This window comes from Eumetopias jubatus, unplaced genomic scaffold, assembly GCF_037043125.1.
Source record: "Eumetopias jubatus isolate StellerSeaLion01/CBP00866 unplaced genomic scaffold, mEumJub1_p1.0 scaffold_10, whole genome shotgun sequence".
In the NCBI taxonomy this organism is placed as follows: Eukaryota; Metazoa; Chordata; class Mammalia; order Carnivora; family Otariidae; genus Eumetopias; species Eumetopias jubatus.
Genome location: NW_028274816.1, coordinates 60,233,126 through 60,243,255, shown reverse-complemented (window position 1 = coordinate 60,243,255; position 10,130 = coordinate 60,233,126). Strand labels below are relative to the sequence as shown.

Here is a 10,130-nt window from a genome sequence, read left to right as displayed (position 1 = left end):
TCTCTCTCAAATAAGTCTTTAAAAATAATTCCTTCCTTTTGCTGATTTTGGGCTCATATGTTACTTTTCATGATTATTTGAGGTAGAGAAGAGTGATTTGTGTTACACCCTGACAATTCTACAGAATTATCTGTTAAGCTATGTGGTCAGTATGTTGTGTGCAAGTTTATGTGTCCCTGGAGGAATGAAGTCCTGATGATTCCTTCTCAGCCATCTTGCTGATGTTCTCTGATTGATTTTATGGTTGTATGTTAGACGTCATCGGTATGTTAGACCTCATCAGTATATTTGAAAGTTGTAAGTGGAATGACGTTACTTTTCTGTTATTCAGTATCTTTCAGCTGTATCAATGGGTCGATATAAACATAGTGTCCTTGAGAAGTTACACTTAATGATAGACTGGGATAATGATCATAAAGGTTATATCCAAATAGAGACTACTGCCCATAATAAGAATCTCACTGCCCACAATGGTGAAAGATATAAAATATTTTGTAAAACCTTCCTTTTTAAGTCGACTAGTTCTGCAAAGCAGGGTGTTTCTGTAAGGAAAATCCAATCAAATATTCAAATATATATATATATGTATATATATATATATATATATATATGGATAGAGAATGTGGAAAACCTGGAAAGTTACCTAGTACATGCTGAAAATAATGATTTGAACAATTTTGAAAATAGGATTGGATGGACCTTTCAGTCAAATATTTCTAAACTTCAGAGATTGAAAAATGAAGAAACTGGGGCACCTGGGTGGCTCAGTCGTTAAGCGTCTGCCTTCGGCTCAGGTCATGATCCCAGGGTCCTGGGATCGAGCCCTGCATCGGGCTCCTTGCTCTGTGGGAGGCCTGCATCTCCCTCTCCCACTCCCCCTGCTTGTGTTCCCTCTCTCACTGTGTCTCTCTGTCAAATAAATAAAATCTTTAAAAAATAAAAACGAAGAAACAACTGCTAAATGGGATCCATCTGAGAGGTCCTTCACTGAGGACTCAACACTCCAAAATTACCAGAGCATTTTCAGTGGAGACAGAATTGCTCAAGGCAGTGAATGTGAGAAAAAAATTTCATCAAGGTTCAAATGGTAATAAACATCTAAGGAATCATTTTCAAGAGAACCATTTGCAATGTATTAAGGGTGGGGAAGTCTTTTATCAAAGGTCCAACCTTCTATATAACAGTATGCATATGAGAGAGAATCCTTATAAATTTAATGAATGTGAAAGAGATTTTAACCAGTCCTCCAGTGTTGGTGATCATCATTGAATTCATGTGGGAAAAAAACCCATAGAGATAAAATAAGCCTGGGAACATGTTTAGTCAGTCTTCAGTAATATGTATTCATAAGACAACCTGTGGTGGAGAGAAACCTTACAAAAGTAAAGAATGCAGCAAGGCCTTTAAGCAGCGCTCAACCCTTACTCAAAAATCACATAATTCATACTAGAGAGAAACCTTATAAATGTAAAGAATGTGGCAAGGCCTTCAACCAGCACTCAAACCTTACTCAACATCACAGAATTCATACTGGAGAGAAACCTTATAAATGTAAAGAATGTGGCAAGGCCTTTAAAGAGCATTTAAACCTTATTGAACATAAGAAATTCATACTGGAGAGAAACGTTATAAATGTAAAGAATGTGGCAAGGCCTTTATCCGTAAATCAGTCCTTACTCACCATCACAGAATTCATAGTGAAGAGAAACCTTACAAATGTAAAGAATGTGGCAAAGTCTTTAACCATCCATCAAGCCTTATTAAACATCACAGAGGGGCGCCTGGGTGGCTCAGTTGGTTAAGCGACTGCCTTCGGCTCAGGTCATGATCTGGAGTCCCGGGATTGAGTCCCACATCGGGCTCCCTGCTGAGCAGGGAGTCTGCTTCTCCCTCTGAACCTCTTGCCTCTCATGCTCTCTATCTCTCATTCTCTCTCTCTCTCAAATAAATAAATAAAATCTTTAAAAAAAAATCACAGAATTCATAGTGAAGAGAAACCTTACAAATGTAAAGAATGTGGCAAAAGGTTTATCCAGCAGTCACACCTTACTGTACATCACAGAAGTCATACTAGACAGAAACCTTAGAAATGTAAAGAGTGTGGCAAGGCCTTTATCTATCAGTCATACCTTACCGTACATCACAGAATTCATACTGGAGCAAGCCTTACAAATTTGAAGACTGTGAGAGAATTTGGAAGGACTGCTGAACCCTGACTCCACATCAGAGAATTCATATTGGAGAGTAACTATACACATGTAAAGAATGTTGTTGTTTTTTTTTTTAACAAGACCTTTTTTACAAGACCTTTAAGCAATGCTAAACCCTCATTCCTTATCAGAGAATGTACAGTAGAGGTGATTTTACAAATATAAAAATTTGGCAAGCCCTTTCATAGTGCTCAAGCTTCCAGCATTACAGAATTCATACAAGAGAGAAAGCTTATAAGTGTTAAAAATGTGGTAAAGCTTTTGGATTGCTTAACCCTTACGGAGCATCACAGAGTTCATACTGAGGAGAAATACGACAAATGGAAAGTATGTGGCAAACCTCTAGCTGGAAGTCATAACTTGCTCAACATCATCATTACCATACAGGAGCAAAACTGTAACATGTAAAGAAAGTGGCCAAGCCTTTAAGTGGAATTCAGTCCTTACTGGTTTCCCAAAATGCAGTCTTGGTTAAAACTGTACAAACATAACGAATGAGGAAAGATGTTCTCTTACAGTTCAGAAAACATCAGAGAGTTCAGAGAAGAAAAGTAACTTGAAAGATAAAAATACATAGAAACATATTTCATTGAACCTCAAATGTCCATAAATATCACAGAATCCACAGTATAAAGCAGTACATCAGTCACTTCAGAGATTACATCAAAAAAGTAATAATACACAGATAATGTGTTACTATGCTTCAAAATATAGAAGGGAGGGATTTTTGGATAGGTATAATTTCAATGTGTTTTTATTTCCATTGACCCTATATGAGATTTGTAACTTGCAATTATTAATGTTTTTTCTACTCCCATAACTCTCAGAAAATTCATTTATTCCTAGTGGGTGTGTGAAACTATGTAGGTGATTATTGTTGCATTAAGTATATTTCTTTCTTAGGTAGGATTCATGCATATCTAATTTTCCATGGAAGATGAAGGACAATGTAACATACAATATATGAGGAAAATCTAAATGAATATTCCTCTTGTTATAACATTGATATAGGTCACCATGAAGTAGGTGTTCAGAACTTCATTCTCCACTTATTAAAACTAAAAAAAATTCTGAATATTACAAATTAAATGTTTTACTAATTGGTCTTTAATGAAAATGGGATGGCAGTCCAGTAAACTATTGATACATCTTCATAATAGTAATCGTGAGAGAGTATGAGTTGATGGGGCTGAAATGAAGAAATCCTCCTAGATATCAGAGAATAGCTAGCTCTTCCGTAAAATGACATACAATTGTACATCCACATTTTTATTTTTATTTTATTTTATTTTAATTTAATTTTTTTTAAGATTTTATTTATTTGAAAGAGAGAGAGAGGGAGGGAGAGCACAGAAGGAGAGGGAGGAGCAGACTCCCTGCTGAGCAGGGGGCCCGATGTGGGGCTCGATCCCAGGACCCTGAGTTCATGACCTGAGCCGAAGGCAGACGCTTGACCGACTGAGCCACCCAGGCGCCCCCTACATCCACATTTTTAGAGAATTACCAGAGTCCTGAAAGTGTTTTAGTAGCAAACTTAAGCTGGTAAGAAGTTAAACTAGACTGCTATAAGATGTCTTCTTTAAGCCTCATGGTAATCACAAAATGAAAAAATGTAGTAGATACACAAAAGATAAAGAGAAAATAACCTAAGTATACCCTTATAGAAAATCATCAAATCACAGATAGAGAGCAAATGAATAAGAAAGGGACAAATAATTCTAAACAGCCAGAAAACAATGAAAAGAATGACAACCGTAACTCCATAGTTGTACTGATACTTGCTTTAAATATAAAGGGACTAAATTCTCCAATCCAAAGACAGATCGCCTGAATGGAAAGAAATACAAGACCCAACCATGTACAGTCTTCAAGAGTTTAAGAAACGTTTTTTTAAAAGATTTCATTTCTTTGACAGAGAGAGACACAGCGAGAGAGGGAACACAAGCAGGGGGAGTGGGAGAGGGAGAAGTAGGCTTCCCGCGGAGCAGGGAGCCCGACGTGGGGCTCGATCCCAGGACCCCGGGACCATGACCTGAGCCGAAGGCAGACGATTAATGACTAAGCCACCTAGGTGCCCTGAGTTTAGGAAACTTTAAGAACACACGTAGACTGAAAGCACAGGTGTGGAAAAATATATTCCATGCAAATGGATTCCAAAAGAAAGCAGGTTAGCTGTGCTTACATCAGTCAAAATAAACTTTAAGCCAGAGAGTATAGTAAAACACGGCAAAGGTCATTTAAAATAAAGGGCTCACTTTGTGCAGTGTTTTTAACTATGTGGTGTTTGGCAGAATGTCAAAAAAGATTTCCCCCAGTTTGGTTCTGGGAGGACAGGAATAGTATGATTATGTAACTCGTGTAGTACTTAACCTCTTTCAAAACCAACACCTTTTTCCATAAATGGTGGTGTTTGTCCACATACTTCGATTGTAGCTTGTTTAAGGTTTGTGAACATTGATATCTTAGGATTCCCCTAAACAAGTAGTTGATTTACAAAATCCTTTTTCTGTGTTTTGAGGGTTGGGGGAAAAAAAAACACTGAGTAACAATTTGAGGAAAACCTATTGCTTTCAGATTTTGATGTGTATGGAAAAAATACAGTTGCAGTGAAAATCTTGGTAATTTGCTATAACAAGTAGCCAATAATTTATCAAAACTAACTTGTAGAGGGCTAATCTTTTCCACAGCATTCAGTTGTCTAACCTCTTGGTATTATACAGTGCATATTTTTTTCACGTTCTTTAATTAACATTGTTTGCTATTTAAAGATTTTTTTTTTTTATTTGACAGAGTTAGCACAAGCAGGGGGAGCAGCAGGCAGAGGGAGAGGGAGAAGCAGGCTCCCCGCAGAGCGGGGCGCCCGACGCAGGGCTCCATCCCAGGACCCTGGGATCATGACCTGAGCTAAAGGCAGATAGATGCTTAACTGACTGAGCCACCCAGGTGCCCCTGTTGTTATCTGCTATTTAAAATCCCTAAATAAATTACTTGTGCTTTCAAGCAGGTTACCATAATGCCCTTCAGTAAGATTTCTGATATTATTTCAGGGCAGTATTTCTTTATATACAGTTGTAAATGATAGGCTTTATACGGGTCACTTTTGCCATAGTTGTGATAGTGGATTTAGTTGAAGCTGGGTTTTTTCTGAAATGTACATCTTCCCACAAGAAACCTTTACATTCTAGTTGATTCAAAGTTTTTAGCATAGCTTACATGTGACTAATAGTTGTATACATTATATATGCATTTACTAAATATAAAATATTTACTCCCTTAATATTGAAGAAAGGTAGATAACACATGTACTTATGATTTGTTTGTGTTACATTAAAGCTGTAGGTTTGTATGTTCATGTAGTGTCTGTATTGACAAGACATTTCTTTTTGTTGCTTTCTGCTCCTTGAGCTATATAATAATCTTTTTGTGCATTGGATTGTTGTGTTGTTTCGTTCGAATTTGAATACATAGCAGTCACTTTTAACAAATTTTGTTTGATCTATAGTAATCTTTTATACTTTTTCAAATATATATAACCTGTTTTTCCTAAAAAAATAAAAGGGTCAATTTGACAAATGAATATAACTTTTATAATTATTCACACACCCAACATAAAAGCACTTAACACATTTAGCAACTATTAACAGACGAGAACAGAGGAAGAGACAACAATACATTAGAAGGGGACTTCAATACTGTGCCTTCAATAATGGGTAGATTATCCAGACAGAAAATCAATAAGGGGACCTCAGACTTCAATGATATGAAGCAGACAGACGTCTAACACTGCATCCAGCAACATCTGAAAACACATTCTTCTCACATGCACATGGAACATTCTCCAGTATAGAGTATATGCTGGGCCACAAAACAAGTCTTAATAAATTTATAATTGAAATCATACCAAGAATCTTTTCCAACCACTATGGCATGAAAATAGATGTCAGTTATAAGTTCAAAACTAGAAAATTCACAAATATGTGAAAAACATGCAACATTATTCATAATAGCCAAAATAATGGAAATACCTTGTTCATTGTCAGATGAGTAGATAATATGGTACGTATGTACAATGTATACTAGATATAATTAACAATACATTTGAGGGCGCCTGGGTGGCTCAGTTGTTAAGCGTCTGCCTTCGGCTCAGGTCATGATCCCAGGGTCCTGGGATCGAGCCCCGCATCGGGCTCCCTGCTCAGCGGGAAGCCTGCTTCTCCCTCTCCCACTCCCCCAGCTGGTGTTCCTGCTCTCGCTCTCTCTTTCTCTGTCAAATAAATAAATAAAATCTTTAAAAACAAAACAAAACAAAAAAACAATACATTTGAAAGTTGCTAAGAGAATAGCTCTTAAAAATTCTTATCACACGAAAACTTGTAACTCTGAGGTGATAACTATGTTTTGCAATATATACATAAATCATAATGCACCTTAAAATAATGTTATATGTTAATTATATCTCAATGAAACTGATAAAAAGTGAAATAAGCAGATTAGGGGTTTCCTAGCCGCAGGGATAAGACAATGGGGATGGTGACAGTTAAAGAATATGAAGTCTCTTTAAGAGGTGATTCGAGGTAAAATTGACTATGGTTTCCTTGCACCTATTGTGAATCAGTTAAAAACCTACCATTTGTACATTTTAAATGGGTAAATTATACAGCATGTAAATTCTATGCAAATAAAGCTGTTTAAAAAGAACCCCAAATAAGAAATGCCTGTATAAGAAGACCTAGTATTATATCAAGACTACATAAGTTGAACTATTAAACACACATATATGTGTAAGAGTTCAAAGAGAATTTTAGGATTTAACTTTCTCCTGTGTTTTAAATTTTGTGATAATACAAAAACAGTTTAAAAGAAGCACATGGGAAGGATGTTTTGTCAAATTACACATTAGTATGAGTTATGTTCCACACTTTGATGTTGGATGAAGAAAATGTACCGATGCTAAAATCTGGGTTTCTCCAAGGAAACAGTATCAATAGAATGGATATCTATGTATCTCTTTTTGTATCTTCAATATATTTCTATAGACCTAGAGATACAGAAATAGATATAGGCATATCATAAAGTAGAAATAGATCTCTATTTCTCTCTGTATCTCTCCATATATAGAGAGAGGGAAAGACTTCTTTAATGAATTTGCTAACCCACTTGTGAAAGATGGCAAGTCTGATGTCTGCAAGGAAGTCCAGCAGGCTAGAGGGCTAGGGAGGAGCTGATGTTGAAGCTGGAGAATCTGAAGACAGTCTGGAAACAGACATAGGTCAGTAGGAAAAAGCATCTTTGGAATATACAGTTAATTACTATGTTCTCCGGAATAGACTGTCTAGTGAGTGGTATGGATTTATTTGCATACAACTTTAATATAAACGATTTGAAATGGAAAAAAATACAAATAATTTCTAAAAAGAGTTAAACATCATCTTAGAATATTTTGACGAAATATATGGGAATATATAGCATTTTCAAGCAAGCACTAGTGCATGCCTTCAACCAAAGACAAAATTAGAATTATGGTAGATATATAACAATATAGTAAAGAACATACACATTTTCTTAGATAAGTAAATAAAAATTAGTGGAGAAAATATTTTAATTATTAAACAGGATTAAAAGACAAAAAATACCTCTGCAATTTAAAGCTTATTTTTCTAAGTATAGGAAAAATTAATCGATAGAATAACTTGAATATTCAATAATGAAAATTGCTCAAATTTCACAGCTAGTAAGTAGAATACAAATAAATACAGAGACATCACTTTTAGCCTCACGACAGACAAGATTAAAATGAGTGGTAATAAGGAGCGTTGGTGAGGCCAGGGGGAAGAACATACACTGTGTATAAAATGGGATATAAGTGTCACTTTGGGGAACAGCTCCTGTCCAGTAGCTATAAAAATTTTGAATTCATTCACCTTTGAAGCAGTAATTACAGTTTACATTCTACAGCTCAATGCGATATATACAAATCTGTCTGAAACAGAAATCACATTTTCTTTATATGGAGGAAATTAATAATGACATAGGTGATCAATAAGAAAATATTTACATGGATATTTTAAGGTATGTCCTAATTCCATTTTTACTAATAAAACATCTCTAGGGGCGCCGGGGTGGCTCCGTTGGTTAAGCGTCTGCCTTTGACTCAAGTCACGATCCCAGGGTCCTCAGAGCAAGACCCGCGTCAGGCTCCCTGCTCATGGGGAGCCGGCTGGTAGCTCTCCCTCTGCCTCTGCCCCTCCCCCCGCTCATGGTCTGTCCGTTGCACTCTGTCTCTCTCTCAAATAAATCTTTTTAAAGAAAATCTCTAAAGTAGATCACACAAATGTTGAGAAAAGCTGCATCACATTGTATGACACAACATGCACATAAAATAGCGTGCGTCTTTTTAACTAAATTTCCATCTATATTTATAAAAGACTTAACATTATACAGCTAGAAAATCCGAGTGTATGTTTCTGTAGAGACGGAGTCATAATGCACATATAATAGTAAAGAATATAATTTATTTCTCATTCAGAAGTGTTTGAAATATTTACCCAAGAAGAAATGTTGCTTTGGTAACAACTGTTGGAACCACACTTGAAACTGTCCATCTGATCACAAAGCCAAAGTTCTAGGTTGTTTCCTAGTTAAATTGTAAGCATTTTTCTCTCATTTATAATGAATGCTCCAGAACAATTATTCGATATACAACTGGCCTTCAGTTCAATGCATGTAGTATATGTTATTTGACAGACCTCCAGTTTTTAGATATCTAGGTTGATTCTATTTTTAAAAATTTTATTTTATTTTATTTTAAAGATTTTGTTTATTTGACAGAGAGAGACACGGCGAGAGAGGGAACACAAGCAGGGGGAGTGGGGGAGGGAGAAGCAGGCTCCCCGCGGAGCAGGGAGCCCGACGCGGGGCTCGATTCCAGGACCCTGGGACCATGACCTGAGCCGAAGGCAGACGCTTAACGACCGAGCCACCCAGGTGCCCCCAAAATTTTATTCTTTAAGAAATCAAGTTTGTCATATGATTTTAAAGACAGTGTTGGTAAGAACTGATTGCAGGTTATGGAATGATTTATGCTATTCCCTATAACACCTGTATTTGGTATTTGGTATTCAGTAATGCTCTCGTTCATCCTCTAATGAGTTTCTTAAGTTCTGGCAGAGGCAAGTACTCTGCATTTTTCAGTACTTTGCACTTTTTTGGGGCCACTGACCCCGCCTGGATTACATGTGCAGTTTCTTTAATCCCGGTCTACACGGAGCAGCCCGAGTATCCAGTGTCCATCCACTAAGCACGACAGGTGGTCGTCCTCTTCGATATCCAGAAACTGCCAACTCCCAAAGGATCTTGGGCATCAAAGCTGACCCACCCCCATCGCAAACCATCTCAAAAGCTCTAGGTCATTATTTCATGGTGAAAATTGTTCAGGGCATGTAAAAAGCCTGAGGAGAAAGAAGTGAGAACCGACAGGAGATTCTATGATATAGGGGAGGAATATTCAGAGAGCCAGCCTTCAGCAGAACAAGAAAAACAAGTCAATGAAAAGAAGCCCATTGAGCAGGACACCTCAGAGGTAGAGAAGTAAAGGGTTTCAAGTTGCAAAAAGATGGAATTGCACAAAGACAGGAAACATCACGGACCTGAGACATCCCATCACTCAAAACCAGGGGGGAGTCTCCTTCTCCCTCTGCCTGCCGCTCCCCCTGCTTGTGCTCTCTCTCTCTCTCTCAAATAAATAAAATCTTAAAAAAAAAAAAAATTTCTCTATCCTGTTAAAAAAATGTAAACGCAACAACAAAAACTCTCAGAACTACTAATTTACCCTTTCTGTATTTTTCTGTTCTTCCGTATTTCACTCTTATAGTATACGAACGCTTTTTTTTTTAATCAATAGGGAAACAGAAGATGAGGCAG

The 10,130-nt window shown here is 36.9% G+C and overlaps 1 pseudogene; it reads left to right on the top strand.

Moving 5' to 3' along the window:
* Positions 1-1,315: 1,315 nt before the first annotated feature.
* On the top strand, positions 1,316-9,801 carry LOC148163275 (uncharacterized; annotated as a pseudogene).
* Positions 9,802-10,130: the final 329 nt, after the last annotated feature.